Below are 23,388 nucleotides of genomic sequence, written 5' to 3'. Positions count from 1 at the left end.
CATTATTTTTTTGCGTTTAGCAATCAAGTAAATAAGCTATAAAACCTTGAAATTGTTCAAAGGAGAGCAGATTGTTTTTTCCTACAAACGCAACTAAAAATCGAATGAAGTTTCACATTTAGCAGTCATTAATGGAAGTTTTTATTTTCTTTTTTCCTATATTCAATGTTGCATGTTCTCAGAGTTCAGGCAATTTTCTTAATTTATTTTTACTCATTTCAACATTGCATGTCTTTGGAGTCCATGATTATTAATTTTTGATTATTCTTCTATCAATTGCTGAGAAAGTGGATCAGTAATCATTCTTATTCAAATTTGTGTCATTTGAGGTTTTATGAAATTTTGTCTTTCTGCTCCAAGTTAATTTCATTATTTTCTTAAATTATAGCTCTTCAAAACTTTCGGTTTGTTTTCATTGCATAGTTTCGGAAGGATGTAGCTCAAAAAAGCACGAAAGGGTTGATTAATAAGAATTTGAATCATTTACAGTTTTTCTATAACACTTTTTTCTTATTATTTGTCAAAATAATGATTGACGAATAAATATATACTTCTCGGAGATAGGAATAAAGGTGTGTAAGAGATTGATTCATGTTCTTTGGCTTCTTTCTGTTTTCGTTCCGTTTTGAAGTGTTTTTGTGTCGCGTACAAAATTCTGCTGCTCTTATAAGTTTATAGTTTGAGCGTTCGATTTTGTTTATCGACCAACTTTTACGGTGCGTGACTTCTAGGTGTTTAGATTGAAGAAATTATGTAATGGGTTAAGTTAAGTGATATTTAACGTATAACCAAATCATGTTTTGTTTTGATTTTTGTTTTAGATTTCTCAATTTTCATTTTTCCTGATTTGGTTATCATTCTGTCGTTTCACTTTTATGATGATCTGAAAATACATCCATCAATATGTTGGTTTTAGTTAATTCATATACTTCAAAGCACCTACCCAAAAGCTAATTTTCTTCATGTCGAAATACGATTGTTCGTATAAATTGACAGGTTTTGTTTTTTTAACATTGACGGATTGACATCAACCGTTAGACAGAAAATTGTTCGAGAAGATACTTATTTTAAAAAACTGAAGTTTTGGGTTGTAACAATAATTTGATATCAAATTTGTACTGGCCATTGCATTAAAAAACGATATAAAAAATAACAGCATCGAGAACCAAATACACAGCAAAAGTATTGTTTTAAGCAAAATAATTTCAGATAAATTCGAACATATGTTTGTAAGAGTTTTTTTTAAAATCAACTCGGTGTCTCAAAACAAATCTTAGTGGTACAATACCAGAAAGGTGTGATAATAAATATATATATATATATATATATATATATATATATATATATATATTACTTTTAAATTTAACTTTGATGATTATTTCTAGTGAAATACATTGCTTTGCTAATTCATTGAGTGGTTCATATTTCAGGAATTTTTGTTAAAAACCTACAGAAGCATTTATTTGTACACAAACTTTGGGTTGAAGAATTAAAAGCTTTATTTGATATTTTTTTATTTTGTGTTCTGTTTCTTCTTTTTTAATGGTGACTTATTGTTCCTAGTTTTCTTATCCTGTAGTTGCGAGAAGATTATAAAAAAATTATATATATATATATATATATATATATATATATATATATTCATATAAAAATTTTTATATTCTTCTTGCAACTATTGGATAAGAAAACTAGGAAAAATAGGTTGCCATTAAGAGATAAAGAACAAAACAAATCTAAAAATAACATCAAATACAGCCTTTATGGGGTCAAATATTTCAATAAACTCTTTAATTTTAACGTTTCCTCGTAGTGCTAAAATTTTGGCTTCTATGCACAAATTATCAAAATTTGAGCGAAAACGACTGAAGAAATGAACAAAAGTAGTGAATACGGGCAGATGTTCACTAAACTTGCAAATTGGATATATCTTTGAAAAGGTAGGAAATTGGTAAAATACTTCACTTATAGTCTAAGCTCGGCGGACTTCGCTATGTTGCCACTCATAGATTTTTTACACAAAATTACATTAATTCATCAAAATAGACTGAACAAAACAAGACAAGTTGAGCACATAATTCATCGCTCCACAAGTTGGAGCCAAACAGTAAACTGCATGAACAAAAAAAAACAAAGAGGCTCGTTAATATGCGTTTGCACATAATGTTCAGAACCCGCTCATTTACATTTTAATTGTCTACCAAATGAGGAAGAGATAAAAAAATACCAAATCGTTCAACAAACCACTAAATGAAAATGAAACAATATACCTTAGAGAGCCGATAGTCCCTAATGTGACTACAGGAAAAAGCGGCAAAAATATTAAACAACTACAAATATTAATTTCGACCAAAACTCGTCCATTTTTTAAAACAAACAATTAACAAATCGAAATGGGGTCAGAAAAAATTCATGTCAAACTGATTCAAAACAATATGTATCCACTGGAATCAACGAGCGATCCATTCACTCTTCCAAAAAAAGTGATTGAGACCTTTCTTTATCCAGGATATGTCATACGACTACAAAAAAAACGACAAATACAGGCAAAAATAAAAAATTCGAAGTTTCCACAAAAACGGTGTCCCAGACAGTTAAACAATAAGATGTTCACCAAGAACATTTAAATTTTCCAATTGCTTCTTTTTTCAAATGGCAACAGAGCCACCCATTATTGTGGTACTGTGAAAAGAAAACAGAAATCTGAAATCAGGCAGATATGCAAGATTCACGAAAATTTTACAAGAACTCATAGTACCAAGAACAAAGACCATTTGAGGTCAAAAAAACAATAAGGAAGAACAAATTGTAATTCACAAGACATTGTATGCCACTTGTCTATAAACTAAACAACAAAATAACAGAAATATGATGAGTAAAGCTAAAAATCTATTGTTTTTTTTTAAAAACTTATATATTTGCAAAATTCATAACAAACATAAGTTTTCAACTGAAAGAATAGACAAATTTGTCTTGTAACTTCATAGAAATCTAATTGCGCTTGTTATTATTTCGACTGAGTCATAATACTATTAAAAAAAACAATAAAAATAAGCCGAAAAATTAACGAGATCTGCCAATAATTAGCTTAAACTACGTAAACTATACGAAAAAATTACAAAAACCAGAACGAAAAGAGAAAAGTTTTACTTTTTTGAAAAATTTAAATGAAACGTTACTAAAGTTTTAAATATATACTAAAGTTAGTTACTGAGTTCACTTAATTAACCATAGCTGGCCATTGAGTTTTTTGTTACAAAGTAAATATTGCATACGACTACAAAAAACAACAACAATTACAGGTCAAAAATAAAAAGATGTACCGAAATCTTGAGAACGGGTGTCTCAACCCCTAAAATCATATTTCATAAAGGCAATAAAAAACTCAATTGGTAGTTCAAGTGCTTTCTTGGGTTGTTTTTTCAGTAATGTGGCAATTAACCAAAGAGACAAAAGCAACAGCAAAACTGAGCAATAACGCACAAAAATCAAACAATTTTGTATAAAAACTCATATTACCACAACCAAGAAGTCGTTATTTAAGAAAACCGCCACAAAGAAAATTTTGTGTCTCATATGAAAGAAAAATGAACCTGTATTTACTGAGAAAAAACTGAAAATTGACACAAATGAGATAACAATTGGACAACTTCAAAAAGTCACTCAAATTATCTTTGAACAATTATATCCAATGTCAAAATAGACAACACATAACTGACGAATGTATTGTATGTGCTCAAAAAAAACTCTTGAAGAAGCCATTTGGATCTTTGATTAGTAAGAATTAGCAATCAGACTGCAAAAAATAGAAAATGAAGGCAGAACACAAGTGTTCAGTTAAAGTTTACTAAAACTCTTTGTCAAAGAAAAACCGATATGTTTTCTCTGAAAACAAACTATATCTACACTCAGCCACATGTAAATGGGAGCTGTCGTTAATTGAGCCGTGAATTGATAATTTTGTCAGTAATTAACATTAAAGAAACAATTAAAGCAATTTTTTTAAAGAAATTCAGCACCCAAATAAAAATTAAAAAATATCCGATTGTAAGTATCCATTATGAGATCAAATTCATCCTTGTTGTTGCTGCGCTCCTAAAATACACCTTATTGCTTCAAATGTGTGTAAATTAGACCACTTTTTAAGTTAAAATTTCAAAAAATCAAAAACAAATTATGCATTCTGTAAAATAATGTAGTTAAATTTGCAAAGAAACGGTACAATTTTATTACTAGAAGAATTCTATAGAGCGACGAAGGTCAACTAGCTCTCTTTGGAGCTTACGGAGACTGTCTAAGTGGTTTAAGTGGTTTCTAGGTCTCTACTTTTGGCAAATTTAAGCAAAGTGGACCAGAGAAAGCATATTTTGTGCCATCTTTGATGAGAAAAGTTTGAATTTTGAAACTTATTAAAAATGAAAAAAAAACCACCCCAAAAAAACCATACAAAAACAACTTCAATCAAGCAATTCAGGGTCACTCTTCTATCTCTAACAAGAACAATAACGCTCTCTCCATAAAAATATTAATATGTTTTCAGTTATATTAGTAAAATTGAGCCAAGTTTTATCCAAAATGGCGGAAAATGTGAATAAAAACTGCCGCATATTCAAACTTTAAACCCCGATAACTACGTGTAAAAAACGAAATCCGAAAAAATCTTTTTATTTCCTTGTTTTCGGATGTACGTAATTTCTAATGATACCATTCACAACTCTGTACGATCAATATAACGATCGGCCAAAATTGACTGAACAAAAAAACCATTTGAGCATATAGTTCTTTCCCCCGCACTAAAGTGGGGGTCGGAACAATTAAGCTAGGCGCTAAAATGAAAAACATCACTTTGAGTATAATTTAGAACGCGATTTGATATGATACTACAAATCACAAGATAAGCTGTCAGGTCAAAAAAATTTAATACCAAAAAGCTTTCAAGGATAATGTAGCCCTTTTAAGACATAAGGACCACTCACCCGATAGGTTGAGAAGGAACAACAAATCACAATCAATTGTGTTCAATGTTTTTCTGCTCGTCCAAATAGATTTTAGAAGACATCAGTGATTTACATGCGATAGCCTGTACAGTTTTACAGACAGCTAGTAATTTCTCTCCGAAAAAGCTGTTATTAAATATAAAACCTGACTAATTGGATTATTTTTGGGAAATTATGGTAAAACTAGAGTAGATTTTGAGCACTAAAAGCATTTCCTCTTTATTCGGCGAATTTTTGACTTATAAGTACAGAAGTACTTGTAAAGCTGATAATGATGTAACTTTGTACCTCACTTCTATAGTTAATTGATAAACACGAATCGCGGTATTCAAGTAATTGGATCTCAACTCATTTTCTGTTTGCTATTTTCCTTAGAGCATCAATCTATAGATTTTAATTGTGCTTTATATTGAGCGTGGTATATTCTATTCTTCCCATTCATGGACACTATACACGCTTCCTTGACTGTGTTTGTTTTTGACAGCTGAAATTTGGCTTGAATTCTTTGATGGATTCTGTATACGTCGGTATTTATTACCGCTCGAGGGCATTTTATTGACTTTGACACGGTCTTATCCGATCACGAATCTCTACCTCATTTTACTACATTAACTAATCAATCAAAACCCACTCCATTTACCACCTCTCTTACTAACCAACTTCACTAGTCATAACCGCACTTACAACCAATTTGTTAACCAGTTATAAACCGGGATCTAACTAGGATACTCGACATGATAAGTGTCAAAATAACCAGTTTATAACCCGCCAGTATATCAGTAACTTTAAAATCTTTCAAATATGCTGATACCCCTAAAGGGGCAAAAAGGTTTCTCGAGTTTTACAAACCAGGTTAGCTCAACTACCGGTTAAAGAGGTTTACTGTAAAATTGGGTTTAGTAGCTATCTGCTTTTGTGGGATTTGCAGCAATTGTTATCAGGAGAAACGTTAATTTTGATTTACTGTTTGTATCATTACAATTGCTAAGCCTGCCTGTGGTTGTTATGAAATAAAATCGGCAGGGGGCTTCTTTTAGGGCTCTAAGATAAGACTGCAATCAAATTAACGCGTTTTCTCTCTATCAAGTATCACCGCAGAATAGACTCAAATTTGACCAAATATATTCAATTCACCAGCAAAGTAAAAATATATTACTACTATTATATCTAACCTTTGCTTTTCTTTACTCTAATTGGAATTTTTTAGCAGCTATTGCAACTTTATATGTTTTCGAATATCAAATCTCTTGTTGTGTTTGTATGTTTATTACAGGTCTAAAATTTAAGGTATTAGAACATGCAACCGAAACGTGCATATGCATTCAATTAAGTGTTTCTCTCCCAAAATTTCTTGATTTTTTTGATTTTTTCTCACGGGAATTTGAAATGACTGTTGCGCAATTTCCCGAATACGGTTTCCAATTTCGGAAATTAAAATCACTAAAACTGATAATTCGAAAACAATGCCCGGGTTGACAAAAAGTTTTAATCATAGAACTTTCATATTATGGATCATAGACTTCATACATTCAAAAAGTCATATTAAATTGGTAGGACTACAACTTTGTCATAAATGAAAGTTCTATGACTAAAACTTATTCATAAATGAAGTTTTATGATTACAACTTTTTCATAATATGAAGTTCTATGGCTACTAATTATCCATAACAGAAACGAGGCATTTAAAGAGTCTTGGTTTTTTCGTGAGTCCTCATGAGCTTCTTAAACTACAAGGGAAAACAGACTGTTTTTCTTGCAGAAAAAGCAAAAATAGAGGCTCTTTTTTTCCAAGACATATATATATATATAGCTAAAATCTAAAATCCCGGATAGGCCAGGAATATTATAGCACAACATAGAAGAAAGAAACAAAGCACAATTAAAATACAGCACAATGGGAGAAGGTGCCTGTAAGGGCACAAAGGGATGGACATTTAACAAAAAATCGAGTTTTTTTTAAAAAAAAACCATTTTAACCCCCAAAATTTAAACGAAGACCCCAAAACAAGAAAAAATTGGTGCCTCACAATCCTTATGGATAGAAGGCACTCCCAAAACAGTTTGGGTAACATTGAACACCTCCGTTGACCCAGAAGGTCATATTACATTTTTTAAATACGATTGACTTTTTGAGAAACACTTGACGAAATCGCAAAACCTGACTTTATATATCACTAAGGCAAAATTTTCTTGATCCATGGCCAACGTTAGCCTAACGCACGCTTATTTTATCAATTTGAATAGCCTAGACTCAGAAGTAAAGAAATGAAACTAATTTTAACATAAAAAACGTAAGAAAAATTAGCGTTTCCGACCTTCACCTGTTTTATGTAAGAATTTTTGAAATATTGACCCAATAGAAAAATCTCGGGTAGTTATAACATCTGTATGGATAGGAGGCACTACCAATACGGTATGGGAAACATTGAACAACTAATTGACTCAGAAGGTCCTATTACATTTTTTAGATACGATTGACTTTTTGAGAAACATTTGACGAAATCGCAAAACTTGACTTTATATATCACTAAGGCAAAATTTTCTTGATCCATGGCCAACGTTAGCCTAACGCACGCTTGTTTTATCAATTTGAATAGCCTAGACTCAGTAGTAAAGAAATGAGACTACTTTTTACATAAAAAACGTTAGAAAAATTAGCGTTTCCGACCTTCACCTGTTTTATGTAAGAATTTTTGAAATATTGACCCAAAAGAAAAATCTCGGGTAGTTATAACATCTTAATGGATAGGAGGCACTATCAATACGGTATGGGAAACATTGAACAACTAATTGACTCAGAAGCTCCTATTACACTTTTTAAATAAGATTGGCTTTTTGAGAAACATTTGACGAAATCGCAAAACCTGACTTTATATATCACTAAGGCAAAATTTTCTTGATCCATGGCCCACGTTAGCCTAAAGAACGCTTGTTTTATCAATTTGAATAGCCTAGACTCAGAAGTAAAGAAATGAGACTAATTTTAACATAAAAAACGTAAGAAAAATTAGCGTTTCCGACCTTCACCTGTTTTATGTAAGAATTTTTGAAATATTGACCCAATAGAAAAATCTCGGGTAGTTATAACATTTGTATGGATAGCAGGCACTACCAATACGGTATGGGAAACATTGAACAACTAATTGACTCAGAAGCTCCTATTACACTTTTTAAATAAGATTGGCTTTTTGAGAAACATTTGACGAAATCGCAAAACCTGACTTTATATATAAATTAAGCAAAATTTTCTTAATCCATGGCCAACTTTAGCCTAACGCACGCTTGTTATATTAATTTGAATATCCTAGACTCAGTAGTAAAGAAATGAGACTAATTTTAACACAAAAAACGTAAGAAAAATTAGCGTTTCCGACCTTCACCTGTTTTATGTAAGAATTTTTGAAATATTGACCCAATAGAAAAATCTCGGGTAATTATAACATCTGTATGGATAGGAGGCACTATCAATACGGTATGGGAAACATTAAACAACTAATTGACTCAGAAGCTCCTATTACACTTTTTAAATAAGATTGGCTTTTTGAGAAACATTTGACGAAATCGCAAAACCTGACTTTATATATCACTAAGGCAAAATTTTCTTGATCCATGGCCAACGTTAGCCTAACGCACGCTTGTTTTATCAATTTGAATAGCCTAGACTCAGAAGTAAAGAAATGAGACTAATTTTAACATAAAAAACGTAAGAAAAATTAGCGTTTCCGACCTTCACCTGTTTTATGTAAGAATTTCTGAAATATTGACCCAATAGAAAAATCTCGGGTAGTTATAACATCTGTATGGATAGGAGGCACTACCAATACGGTATGGGAAACATTGAACAACTAATTGACTCAGAAGGTCTTATTACATTTTTTAGATACGATTGACTTTTTGAGAAACATTTGACGAAATCGCAAAACTTGACTTTATATAACACTAATCATAAATTTCTTAACATCAACGCCAAATTTAGCCTGACACACGTTAGTCTTGTCACTTTAAACCCCATAGACCCCAAAAGTTGAGAAATAGGAAGAAATTTTACATTAAAAACAGACGAATTTTTTGCGTTTCCGAACTTTACTTTTCTAATGTACCAATTTTTCAAGTATTGACCCCAAAGCAAAAAAATTTGGTTCAATGCAATCCACATGAATAGGATATACTACGAAAATAGTATAAGCAACCTTTAACGACTCCTTGACTCCTGGCGTTACATCATATTTTTGAAAAACGAAACAACGTTAGAGAAACATTTGACGAAATCGCAAAACTTGACTTTATATATCACTAATCGAAAACTTCTTTACATCAAGGCCAACGTTAGCCTGAAACACAATACTCTTATCACTTTAAACTGCATCGACCCAATAGTTGAGAAATAAGAAGGCAATTTACATAAAAAACAGACAAACTTTTTGCGTTTCCAAACTTTACTTTTCTAATGTACCAATTTCTCAAGTATTGACCCCAAAGCAAAAAATTTTGGTTTATTGCAATCCACATTAATAGGAGATACTACGAAAATAGTATAAGCAACATTTAACATTTCCTTAACCCTTGGGGTTACATCATATTTTTGAAAAACGAAACAACGTTAGAGGAACATTTGAAGAAATCGCAAAACTTGGCTTTATATAACACTAATCGTGAATTTCTTAACATCAACGCCAACGTTAGCCTGACACACGTTAGTCTTATCACTTTAAACCCCATAGACCCCAAAAGTTGAGAAATAGGAAGAATTTTTACATTAAAAACAGAAGAATTTTTTGCGTTTCCGAACTTTACTTTTCTAATGTACCATTTTCTCAAGTATTGACCCCAAAGCAAAAAATTTTGGTTTATTGCAATCCACATGAATAGGAGATACTACTAAAATAGTATAAGCAACATTTTACATTTCCTTAACCCTTGGGGTTACATCATAATTTTGAAATAAGAAACGACGTTAGAGGAACGTTTGACAAAATTGCAAAACTTGAATTTATATAACACTAATTTGAAACTTCTTTGCATCATAGCCAACATTTGCTTGACACACGTTTCTTTTATCACATTGAACCACCTAGACCCAATAGTCGAGAAATAAGAAGGCATTTAACATTAAAAACAGACAAATTTTTTGCGTTTCCAAACTTTACATTTCTAATGTACCAATTTCTCAAGTATTGACCCCAAAGCAAAAAATTTTGGTTTATTGCAATCCACATTAATAGGAGATACTACGAAAATAGTATAAGCAACATTTATACTATTTCCTTAACCCTTGGGGTTACATCATATTTTTGAAAAACGAAACAACGTTAGAGGAACATTTGACGAAATCGCAAAACTTGACTTTATATAACACTAATCGTAAATTTCTTAACATCAACGCCAACGTTAGCCTGACACACGTTAGTCTTATCACTTTAAACCCCATAGACCCCAAAAGTTGAGAAATAGGAAGAATTTTTACATTAAAAACAGACGAATTTTTTGCGTTTCCGAACTTTACTTTTCTAATGTACCATTTTCTCAAGTATTGACCCCAAAGCAAAAATTTTTGGTTTATTGCAATCCACATGAATAGGAGATACTACTAAAATAGTAAAGGCAACATTTTACATTTCCTTAACCCTTGGGGTAACATCATAATTTTGAAATAAGAAACGACGTTAGAGGAACATTTGACAAAATTGCAAAACTTGAATTTATATAACACTAATTTGAAACTTCTTTGCATCATAGCCAACATTTGCCTGACACACGTTTCTTTTATCACATTGAACCACCTAGACCCAATAGTCGAGAAATAAGAAGGCATTTAACATTAAAAACAGACAATTTTTTTGCGTTTCCGAACTTTACTTTCTAATGTACCAATTTCTCAAGTATTGACCCCAAAGCAAAAAAATATTGGTTTAATGCAATCCATAGGAAAAGCAGATATTACGAAAACAGTATAGGCAACATTTTACAACTCCTTGACCCATAGGGTTAGATCATACTTTTTAATTAAGAGACGAATTTTGAGAAACATTGGACGAAATAGCAAAACTTGACTTTATATATTATTAATTGTGAAACTCTACATCATAGCTAACGTTAGCCTGACACACGCTTGTTTTATTGCATTGGCCCGCCTACACTCAATAGTCAAGAAACAAAAAGCAATTTGACAAAAAAAAACAGACGAACTTTTTGCTTTTCCGAACTTCATTTCTTTACATTTCTTTACATCTCTTCAGAACTTTACATTTCTTATTATTATTATTATTATTATTATTATTATTATTATTATTATTATTATTGGTTTAAGCACCACTTAAAATCTCAACAGTGCAGGAAAATTAAAACAGATAAGTTTTGAGTTTTCGCCTGGATAAAATTTCAGATGGTATCAGTTTCAAATCAAATGAGACTTTATTCCACTCAACAGCGACAGCATGCGAGAACGAACGTCTTAAGTTTCACTTTTTGAAGTACTGACCTTATAGTAAAACTTTTTGGTTTATAACAATCCATATGGATAGGAGATACTACCAAAATATTATGGGTAATATAGAACACCTCCTTGACCCAGAGGCTCATTATAATTATACATAACGATTGACTTTTTGAGAAAAAATTGACGAAATTGCATAGATTGAGGTTATATACAACTAATGGAAGTTTTCCTCAAACTATAGCCAATTAGATAGAGTCTAACACAGCCTTCATGTACCACTTTCTGCAGCCTAGACAAAGTGGTAAAGAAATGAAACCTATTTTTACATAAAAAACAGTCGAAATATTTGCATTTCAGACGAACACTTTTTTCTAAACCAAATTCTTTAGTATTGACTGCAAAAAAAACGTCTGTGGAATCAACAATTTCTTGAAAGCATACACAAACGTTAGCTCAACAAAAACTTGTTGCATCTCCTTAACAATCCTACACCCAATAGTTAAAGAAAAAGACAAGCTTTTAAGAATAATTGAATTTTTTGCGTTGATTGAGTTGTATTAGACTTTCAAAAAATGAGCACTAATTTGAAACAACACTAGAAACAAACAAATGAAAAAAATGCAATCATTACTTGAATATGAAGCTGATCAGACCTAATCATGCTCAAAAACATTAACTAAAGGCACCAAAAACAATTTCTCATCAATTTTTATAAGTTGAAGTTTCTCGAAAATAGACTCTTGGCTAATTGTCTGAATGTCCTCCGTTTCAACGGTTTCGTAGAAACTGCATATTTCAGCACAGGATTCAGCAGGGCGGATTTCAGATACAATTTTGAATGTCCGAAGTGAAACGAAATCTTCTTTATTACGCGAGAAAAACACTCGAATTTGACCGACTCCTCTGCTGCCGCCAAAATTAAAAGACACAAAGGAGTTTTTGGCCGAACTGTGCAACTGAGAATCGAGATTGAAATATTCAAATTTCTGATTTGAATAGAAAGTTGCTTCAAGGTGTTGCAAGTCTGGTGGTGCCTTATGTAGAGGAACGCAGCTTCTTTTGAAAGTTTTGAGCTTTCTTAAACTAAAACAGAGGTCTTGAAGACGGTCTGCTCTTGGAACTTCTTGACATGACAATTTGTTTCGGACATACCTTTCAATGAGAAGCTTCAGATGATTCACAGTCACTGTGAACTTGCATTTCAAGAGATAGTTTGCGGACTCGAACATCATTGCAGATGTACACCACAGAGGACCAAAACAACCAACCTGCCATGCCAGATGATTTAAAGCGTGAATATTGGCAGAAAAAACTTTTTCAGTATGTACCTCAACGGTCAGCAAATGAAACCGTTTAATCAATTGGTCAGCTAAAACAGTATGCTCGTTCGAGAAGAGAAGCAGACGAGTTGCATAGCTCAAAAGATGAAATCTCTCGAACAAATTTTTGCAAATGTTTCCCCTCAGCACAACCGGTCCAATGTAGAGCAGCCACACCTTCAATTCGTTCGCTTTAAAATATTCTAATTCATCGATACTTCTTAGCGATCTTTTGAAATCACTTGTTAGTTCAATTGTTTCAGTAGCACTGTTTATTTTTTCCAAGTTTGCTTTTTTCGTATGATTCTTAATAGAGAAAAGAAGAGACCGTGTTATGCCGAACAAAACCTGATGCATGTAATCAATTGGAGCTGTTAGGGGAAGGTTATCAATTATATGCGAGACAGCAGATGGCCCTTTCACTCCTCTGAAGGTCTCTAGTCCTTCTCTTTGTATAAAATCTAAGTAATTTTCATGTCGTGCTTTTGTACGCAACTTGTGCCTCTGATTAGGATAGTAAAGCCCTCTACTGCCGTTACCAATTGCCTTACTTTCAATCAGACAAATAGAACAACCAAAATATGCGTTGTACTGCTGCATATTTAAAATCGCAGCCTTCGCAGGTAGGTCAGCTACGAGAAATTTTGTGTCAAATTTTATTGTCCATAACGCATCATTGAATTCCATTGAAACGCTCTGATCAAGCGTTTCTCTGACTTTGTCAAAAAAAATTTTCCAATTTGGTTTTCCTCGACCAAACCACAACTTGGCAAGCACAATGTTAGCAAACTTACATCTCAGAATAGGGGGCAAGTTGAGTATACTAAACCAAACTGGCCACAATGACCGGTTCTTGGAATTAACGATTCGCACACCGTCTGAATTCATTGCTAATGATATGTTCATGACATTTTCTTCTCCAAAAGTTGGGGGAATAACAACATCTTTCCGAGGGTCCCGTGTAGCACAGTACTCAGAAATTGCAGCGATGTTGTTTTTGACTACGTAGCAGAGATCAGGGAGAAAATCCAGAGTGGCGCACTCACCGAAACCGCAAAGTTCAATGCAATTCGAAGCCAAATTTAAATGCTTCAAATGGTTTCTCTTCAAGGACTTAAAGCCAGGAATTTTGTTTTCGGGAAAAGCTGTTTTCATCAGCCTCAACCAGTCTGACGCCTGAGCATCAGACGTTCCATGACGAGAGATAATTTCATTAACGCAAATCAAAAAATTATGTTGTGTAAAATTGCAACTCTGCGTACTTTGAGAGACATGGTTGAAGTCAGATGACGAATCACTCGAACAATCATTGAGAGTGCTGACAGAAAAAGCTGGCAAAACGCAATCTTGCTCACGGTTTGGGGAGGATATCAAAATTTCGGTACAACGTTTATCGTTATCTATACTGAAGTCAACAGTAGAAATCGAACTTTCTGAAGAGTCGCATTCCGATGAAGTACTAGATTCATGAAAATTTCTCATCTCTGTTTTTGATTTGGGCGACGTTCTTCTCCATTTCGCCTTTAACACACGTCGACGTTTAAAACGAAAAGAGACGGTGCGCAAAACAAGACGTGCTCTCGACTGTAGTGCTGATGGGACATCAGAACCCAGCTTTTGTGTGTGCAGAGAGTCGTGCTTACAAAGACAGTCTTGGTTTCCATCGCCAAAGAAATTGGGACCATAAAAAACCGTAATTTCGTCGTTCTTGGAAATGTTTTTCAATACCTCCAACTGAATGCATCGTCGCGAGTTTACTTCCTTCAAGGTGTATCTACAGTTTGGGTTACAAGAATGATTTGCAAACCTAGTAGTGCCCAACATAACTCGGTCAAAACTACAAGATTCAGTTTTTCTAAAAATGGAAATATCTTTGAAGCTGGATAAAGCCTCTTTCGGAATTTTCTCGACGTAACCAAGGACTGAAGAGAGCACCTTAACAGGATGAGCCCTTTTTGGTGAGATTATCTCGTCGCCAACGTAAAAAAGACCATAACCACCAAATGTATCTTTTTTGAACTCGAAGCCGTTTTCACGAGCTGCTGTGTAAGAAACCCTCAACAAACGATCAAACTCCTTCAGAACAGAATCAGTTGCAAGCGCTGCCTGATATTCGTCAGGTTTTAGCATTTCAACCAACGACTCAATTGGAAACCCATCAATTTCTAGTAACTCTTTTGTTACATGCGCATCAGCTTGAGCAAGACTGAAGCACTTTAACATATCTGAAAAATTGAATTGAGGCAGACGGAGAACAAAAACAATATAATTCAGTTTATGACACAGAGAAAATTTGAACGAATCCGAAAAGAGGAGCAGCCAAAAATGAAAAAAAACCTAAAATATTGAAAAAGCTCCCACTGATATTATTACCAGATTTATTGGTTTAAGCCTAAAAGTCTATAACCAAAACAGTCGAGTGTCAAGTTAAATTCAGAGCTAACAAAACACTCACGGATGAAACGCTTAACAGAATTATTGTCACGAACAGTACAACATCAACGGTCAGTTACATTTTCTTTATTATATTTGTATTTCATATCTAGCCCCATTTGGTTGGCCGCATGACGAGCATCTCTATAAGCTGTTTCCGGAAACTTTGGATACTTGCGACGTACTACGAGTTCAAAAAGTTCTCTTTCAGATTCAGGCACTTGTGTTCTCGTATCTTTTCTGCGCCTTTGTGCTCCAATAATTAAATTCTGTAACTTGCATTCCTCGTTTTTGCCGTACATTACTGCTCCAAGATTTCGGCCAAATTTAGAAGCACTAGCACCAGCGGGAATTTGCATCAGATTTATACCATTGAAAACTACTGGAGGGTAACTAGTAGAGTTGTCGGCTGTTGGCAATTCACCGGTTAAACTATAGGAAACCAAAGCAAAAAATTCTTCGTTATCCGCTCTTTCCTCGACTCTCATTCGTTTTAAACACGCCTTGTGCTCATTAACCATTCCAGTCAACTTTTCCTTGAAGATTTGAAAACTGTTACTTTGCTTTGCTGCTTGTAGCCCAACAGAATCATCTGAACGATTGGGAACTAGCGTGCTATCAAGTTCATTAACCTCATCATCAGAAGTCTCAACTTCACCGTCAGATTGTGATTCACTGTCAGAGGCCCAGTTGACAATTCTTTTTGCAGACTTCTTCGCAGTTAGGCTAACTTCCTCATCAGAAGATGAACTTGAGTCAATTTCAGACATTTCTTACATGAAAAAAATACGATAGAATATCACAATGTCTTTCATCGTCAAAAGCGGTTAAACGTTTAGCTGAACATGAAATAAACAATTTTGAAAATGAACTCAAAGAGGAAGAAGTCTAATTATTTCAGAACAACAAGAAAAACAACTAAAAGGCATGGAAGAGAAATTGAACGAGAAAATGTAAATTCCGATTAACCAAAATTTTATCCAGATCCACAAAATTGAGAATTTAACAGATCACAAGAAAATCAAAATAAACAAAAATCCAAACAGTCCGAATAAAAGATACCAGAATGATATTAGAGTAATAAATTACGCGAAGAGGGAAGACGTCAACAAGACACTCATGATATTTAAAATTACAACATATTTTCAACGCCTGGTCTCAACATTAAAACAGATCGAACGCTGCATGAGTTATCTTTTGTTGTTATTATTGAATCATCAAAGAGCATGTTTTGCCTTCATTTCAATACCATACTGATTCGCACCAGATATTGCCCGACTGATGGCTTCTTCAGCATTGTTGCTATAGTTCCTCTCAACACACAGCTGAAAAATTTCTTCCAGCTTCTTGTCGCACGCTACCCGAGAATTTCTGCGATTGACTTTCCATCCCATACGCTCTTTAATCAGTTTGCAAGAGTCCTCCTTGCCAAAAATTTCAGGAGCAATAGTTCGCCCAAAAACAGATGGTCCTTCATCTGTAGGCTTGAACTGCATCAGATCAATTCCATTAAACATTAAAGGTTCGTGTTCTACTCTATGGGCTTTAATCGCCTGTTTGACGCTACTAAGACTTTCTGGTTTTTCTCCGTTTCGCATTATATCCAGAAGTTTTCGCCTGAAGGCAGAGTTCTCCTTCATTACCTTTTTCATATGACTCTCTTGAGCATCCATAACCTCATTTAATTTGCTGTTAACAAAGTCCATTACATCGTCCATCGAGTACTGTCGTTCAGCAACAGCAGATTTTACGTTACTTGGTGTAGAACAACTAGTCTTTGCTAGGTCCACATGAGGACTCTCATGGTCATCTTCAACAGCCTCAAGATCCTCACTGAAGTGAATTTTTCGATTCGCTGCACTTTCGTTTGGCTCAGCCGATCTCTTCTTGGCTTTTCTCTTCGGACCGACATTTTCCTTTTCAACAGAAGCAACTGACTCCTGGGAAAATGTAATTTTCTCCCGGGTGTCATCGGGTAGCGCTGTTTCGCTGAAAAAATTAAAGCACAAAATTGGTTGATCGCTTAAGCTTATGAAAATTTCAACAGTTCACCAACATATCACAATCGGCTTATTGCTTAACTTTATGAATTTGAAACTTTCCTGTTCACTGACATATCGTTTTTAAGAATCAAAATGGTTAAACTATATAATAAAAACCTCAGTTAACAAAATCTTTTTGACGAGAGGTAGCGTACAGTAAAAAAGATTGAACTAACGCAATTGAGCTGATGTCTGATAAGCTCTTGTCTGCAACTTTTTCCGCCAGCTTTGTTGATACACTATCAGCATCTTTTGCGGGAACAATTTGCACAAAAGCCGCTCTAAATCGCCCGTAGTCCGATGTCTTGAAGTTTAATTTCCGAGGTTTCGTCATTGACAGTTTATCGGCTAGCGAAATACCTTCCGGCCAGTTAGCGTCATTGTACGTTAAAACAATTGGGTTAACGTCATACTTTTTGTAAAATATCCAGTTCAGGCCTCTGGCTCTTTTCTCGTCAGCGTGTGTATCACAGTATAAGCTTTTTATAGGCATACAGCCTCTTGTTGAGCGCGGTCCTTCAATAATCAAGTTTTCTGATGACATTTTATCTATCTAAAAATTGATGAAAGTGGATTAAATCTTGTTAACAACAAGTTAGGATCAGTGAAACCATTTACAAGCAAAACAATCAAACCGTTGAATCAAGCCGAAACAAAATCTTTCAAAGCTTCTAAGTGCGTTATGATAACAAAAAACACTCCATCCATACGCTAAAAAAACTGATTCGCTTAAAGCTGACACAGCCAGCCCTTTTGTCAGATTATTTTAAATCCTATCAGCCACATAATGGCTTTAACTTAACAGCTGTAACTTAACTGATTTAAGTTAACACATCAGCTGACTCCAAACAAATTACAACAGCCGCTCGTCGAATGTTTGATAAACTTAAGCCTAAGAACCACACTAAGTTTACTTTAAATGATGAAGCAGCCACACATCAGCTGCCTCGCAAGAATTATGTCAATAACACATCAGCTGACTCAACAAATTTATACAGCCACACGTTTGCTCTTTGATAAACTTAAGCCTAACAGACACGCAAAGTTTTATCTTAAATGCTGATGCAGCCGCACATCAGCTGCTTCTTAAGAACTATGTCAACCACACATCAGTTGACTCAGAACAATTTTATACAGCCACACGTCGGCTGTTTGATAAACGTAAGCCTAACAGCCATACAAAGTGTATTTTAATTGAAGCAGCCACACATCAGCTGCCTCTTAAAAATTGTCAACCACACATCAGTTGACTAAGAACAAAGTCAAACAACCACACGTCGGCTGTTTGATAAGCATAAGCCTGACAGCCACACAAAGGAGTATCTTAAATGCTGAAGCAGCCACACATCAGCTGCTTCTTAAGAATTATGTCAAACACACATCGGTTGACTCAGAACAATTTTATACAGCCACACGTCGGCTGTTTGATAAACTTAAGCCTAACAGCCACACAAAGTGTATTTTAATTGAAGCAGCCACACATCAGCTGCCTCTTAAAAATTGTCAACCACACATCAGTTGACTAAGAACATTCAAACAACCACAAGTCGGCTGTTTGATAAGCATAAGCCTAACAGCCACACAAAAAATTATCTTAAATGCTTAAGCAGCCACACATCAGCTGCTTCTTAAGAATTATGTCAACCACACATCAGTTGACTCAGAACAATTTTACACAGCCACACGTCAGCTGTTTGATAAACTTAAGCCTAACAGCCACACAAAGTATTTTAAATGAAGCTGCCACACATCAGCTGCCTCTTAAAAAATGTCAACCAAACATCAGTTGACTAAGAACATTAAAACAACCACACGTCGGCTGTTTGATAAGCATAAGCCTAACAGCCACACAAAGGAGTATCTTACATGCTTAAGCAGCCACACATCAGCTGCTTCTTAAGAATTATGTCAACCACACATCAGTTGACTCAGAACAATTTTACACAGCCACACGTCAGCTGTTTGATAAACTTAAGCCTAACAGCCACACAAAGTATTTTAAATGAAGCTGCCACACATCAGCTGCCTCTTGAAAAATGTCAACCAAACATCAGTTGACTAAGAACATTCAAACAACCACACGTCGGCTGTTTGATAAGCATAAGCCTAACAGCCACACAAAGGAGTATCTTAAATGCTTAAGCAGCCACACATCAGCTGCTTCTTAAGAATTATGTCAACCACACATCAGTTGACTCACAACAATTTTATACAGCCACACGCTGGCTGTTTGATAAACTTAAGCCTAACAGCCACACCAAGGGTACTTTAAACTAGCACGAGGGATTGAAAAACGACCGGTCCAAAGATTTATTTGACAAACAACAAGCGGCAACAATATTCAAAGAACAAAGCTCACAGAATTAAATGTCACCGAATAAGGACAAACACTTCTCGACAATTTTTTGTCGGAACACAGTCCAAAGTTCTTTATAGTTATCAGGAAGAAGATGCACGCCATCATCTGCCATCTTAAAAGTGAATCCATCAAATTCAATATGCCGTTTCTTGAATCTTTTCACTAGTCGGTGGTTAGCATGATCGGTCCCAACTGGATTAGCCATTCTGGGTATAATGTCACAGCTAATGAGCACAGATCCTTTTTCTTTACAGAAATCGTCCATTTGTTTCATATTTTGACATAGACCTTTCAGTGATGATGGAGCATTTTCGTGAAGCCGACCAGTGATATCATTTCCGCCCAAAAAAACGATGATGAAGTCATTTTCAGCCAATGCATTGGTGTACAATTGCCAATTGAGGGCCTTTTCTCCTCCTTTACCATATAGATTGAAGTTCCCATCAATAAACTCGCCCATTTTGACAAGATGGGAGTCACCGACTATGCCAATTTGAAACGGAAGGCACGAATTTATCATTGTACTATCTTAAATAGGAATGCAAGAACTATTTCGTAGACTATTATAGCCCCCATTATGGTATAATTGAAACGGACAAAGAAAAGGGACACAGTCCCCGCGCCCGACGACACCGAAGGGCCAAATCCCTACTACTACGACTACTACTACTACTACTACTACTACTACTACAACTACTACTACTACTGCTACTACTACTACTACTGCTACTACTACTATAAGGATTTACCGAAGGGGGCTAAAATGGGACAGACTCGTGCACCCACTAAGCTTGGGGGGGGGTACAGTAGTAAACATAACCGACTAACGTCGGGCGAATTGCTCTCAAACGACCGGCGAGCGGTTGGCTTCGTCAGTAGCTAGCCACGGGGGGTGGGGGGGGGGGGGTGCACTGGGGGCAACACTGGGTTGGGGGGGGCAACAGCGCGGTGGGGATGGGGGTCAACGGGGGGGGGGTTCTCAACCTCTCAGAACCGCCCTTCACACCATAAGTATAAGTATAAGTCTCCAAAACAGTTTGAGCTGAAACAGCTGAAAGGCTCTAAGAGCACTTAATGCCCGCTGGGCGCTACCTGTTTATCCCGTTTTTGAGGACGAAAAGTCAAAAGCGTCAGACAAAAAATCGGTCAAGCGAAAAATCGCATTAAAAAAAAGACCAACAGGACTAATATAATTGCTACAAACTTCGTTTGAGAGCAATTAATAGTAGTAGTAGTAGTAGGGATTTGGCCCTTCGGTGTGATTTGGCCCAGTACGTATGGGTCTTTCTTTCGGCGTATGAAAAGATCCGCAACCCCTAATATGCCTACTTAAATTTGATCAAACCGTTACTGATAGTTGCGGGGTTGGGGATGATGAGGATAAACAATCATTAGCTATTTCCAGAGCATAAATCAGCTAGTTCCAGCGCAAAAATCAGCTAGTTCTAGCGCTGGAGTGACGGGCGGTGCTCGTCAGCTAGTTCCAGCGCCGGTTTCCCACCCTGGGGGGGGGGAACGCAACGTGGTCAGATGACAATGCAACGTGGGGGGAATGCAACGTGGTCAGATGACAATGCAACGTGGGGGGAATGCAACGTGGTTATATTCACAGCCTCCGCGTATTCACTTCACAGCCTCTGCGTATTCACAGGTTATAAATAGTGAAATTGGATTATAACAGTTAACTAGCTACTGATTAGTTGCGTGGTTAGGGAAATTGCAATTACAACAATTCTACAGTGCTAGTAATTTTAAATCTCAAACATGCTCTAGTGTAATAACGCACCTCAGGTGGTCGGCTTTCAGTTTGTCTCACTAGAGCGTCGACGTTACTGAGCATGTCATCTGAATGGACAGTTCAAGTGATCGAAAGTTTCATATCCCACATTGAGTGTAGTAATACAAATTCTTAAACGTTTCAAAACAGATCATTCGAGAGGTCCGGTGACAAGGAATTGCATACAGTTAATATCGTAAAATAGAAAAAATAATTCATGGAGGGGGGGGAGGGGAGGGTGGGGGGGGGGGATGGGGGGGGTTCGAGGGTTGGATACGGGGTACGGGGAACGAAAACACCAATTTCTCGACAACCACTGAACGAAAAACGATAATTTTTGGTGTTTTGGAATCAGCGCAAGCAGTACTTTCCAGCGATATATAAAAAACAGTTCGAAACTCAATTTTTAAGAAATCGATTTTCAGCTTCAGAGGCGATTTTCGCAAAAACTGTGATTTTCTCAGGATATTCAAAAATAGACGTCTAAAATCACTTTTAAGCAAAAATTAATACATATTGTCGTAAAGTAGAACTAAAATGCTAGCGATTGAGCTCTAATACGTACAATAGATCGGCCAGTTATTTAATAGATCGGCCAATAGATCGGCCAATTATACGTACAATAGATCGGCCAGTTATTCAAAAAAGTTATTTATTCTTGAAACTTTGAACATTTTCAATTTTTCAAGATTTTGATCTCTGTTAGGGTAGGTGCAGAGCCTTTTTTCAACATGATAACCGAACACAGTATATAAGTAATATATATCATGATGAGAACCATTAAATAAGCTTTCTATTAGTACCAAGAACTCAACGAAAGAAATATCTGGCAAAAAGTTATAAGCCCAAACATCAGAAATTTGTAAAGATTTTTGTGTTTTTTCAACATGAGTTGCAGTTTTAAACTAGTAAAAAGCAGCCACAAGCCAAAACTCTTTTCAAGCATCTGTTGTACAGTTAATGAGCTTTCCAATGATACTACATATTCCATATATCTCTCATTTTTGATTGAGTAACAACAATTTTCTTTAAAAGACGAACATGAAAATTAAACTTTTTTTCAGAGTTCAAAGTCGTAATACGTCAATTCGCAAAAAGATAGTGGATGATTCAACGTTGGTACACTGTTTCGTGCTAACGAGCTTTGTGTGGAATACCTTTGCACTTTATCTTTTATTAGGGTAAGGGCAGAACAATCTTAATTTGTGACGACAACAAGAAGAAATTTTTTTCAAAAAAAAGAACAATCTCCAATTAATTGCCTAATGAAAACGTCATGGTAACCAAAACAAAATACAATCACAATGTACAATATAATAGCAAACTTTCAGAGTAGGTTGCTCACCAAGCAACGAACAAACAAAATATAATTATCCAAGAAAGTTTTTTGATTTTTCGTTTTTTTTTCTCTTTTTTCTGGAAGTGGGGCTGTTGTATAGCCTTTTTCAAAATGAAATTTGGAGAAGGCAATTGAGAAATGGATAGAATCTCAAGGCCTTTTGATTGATTGTCAGTTTAATATCAAGAACTTAACGAAACAAATCTTCAGCAAAAAGTTGTAAGCCCAAACATCAGAAATTTAAAAAGACTTTTGTGTTTTTTCAACATAGGTCGCATTTATAAACTAGTAAAGAGCGTTTAGAAGCCAAAACTCTTTCCAACCATCTGGTGTACAATTAATGAGCTTCCCAATGATACTACATATTCCATATATCTCTCATTTTTGATTGAGTAACAACAATTTTCTTTAAAAGACAAAATAGAAAATTAAAAATTTTTTCAGAGTTCAAAGTCGTAATACGTCAATTTGCAAGAAGATAGTGGATGATTCAACGTTGGTACACTGTTTCGTGCTAACAAACTCTGTGGGGAAAACCTTTGCACAATACCTTTTGCTAAGGTAACGGCAAAACAATGTTAATTTGTGACAACAACAAGAAGATATTTTTTTTTCAAAAAAACAATCTTCAAATGATTGCGTAATGAAAACGTGAAAATGTGTTTTTTTTATCAAATTGAATACATCAC

At 35.1% G+C, this 23,388-nt stretch overlaps 1 protein-coding gene across 1 annotated transcript in view; it reads left to right on the top strand.

Annotated features, from left to right (window-relative positions):
• Positions 1–6,233: 6,233 nt before the first annotated feature.
• LOC142342965 (uncharacterized) overlaps positions 6,234–23,388 on the top strand; it is an 87,577-nt gene continuing 70,422 nt past the window's right edge. The window contains exon 1 of the mRNA XM_075394647.1: positions 6,234–6,252. The gene's annotated coding sequence lies outside the window, so the exon portion shown is untranslated. The remainder of the gene's footprint in view (positions 6,253–23,388) is intronic.

The sequence above is a fragment of the Convolutriloba macropyga genome, chromosome 7 (assembly GCF_964194025.1).
Source record: "Convolutriloba macropyga chromosome 7, txConMacr16.3, whole genome shotgun sequence".
In the NCBI taxonomy this organism is placed as follows: domain Eukaryota; kingdom Metazoa; phylum Xenacoelomorpha; order Acoela; family Convolutidae; genus Convolutriloba; species Convolutriloba macropyga.
Note: the sequence above shows the minus strand (reverse complement) of the source record. Positions and strands in the feature narration are given on the sequence as shown.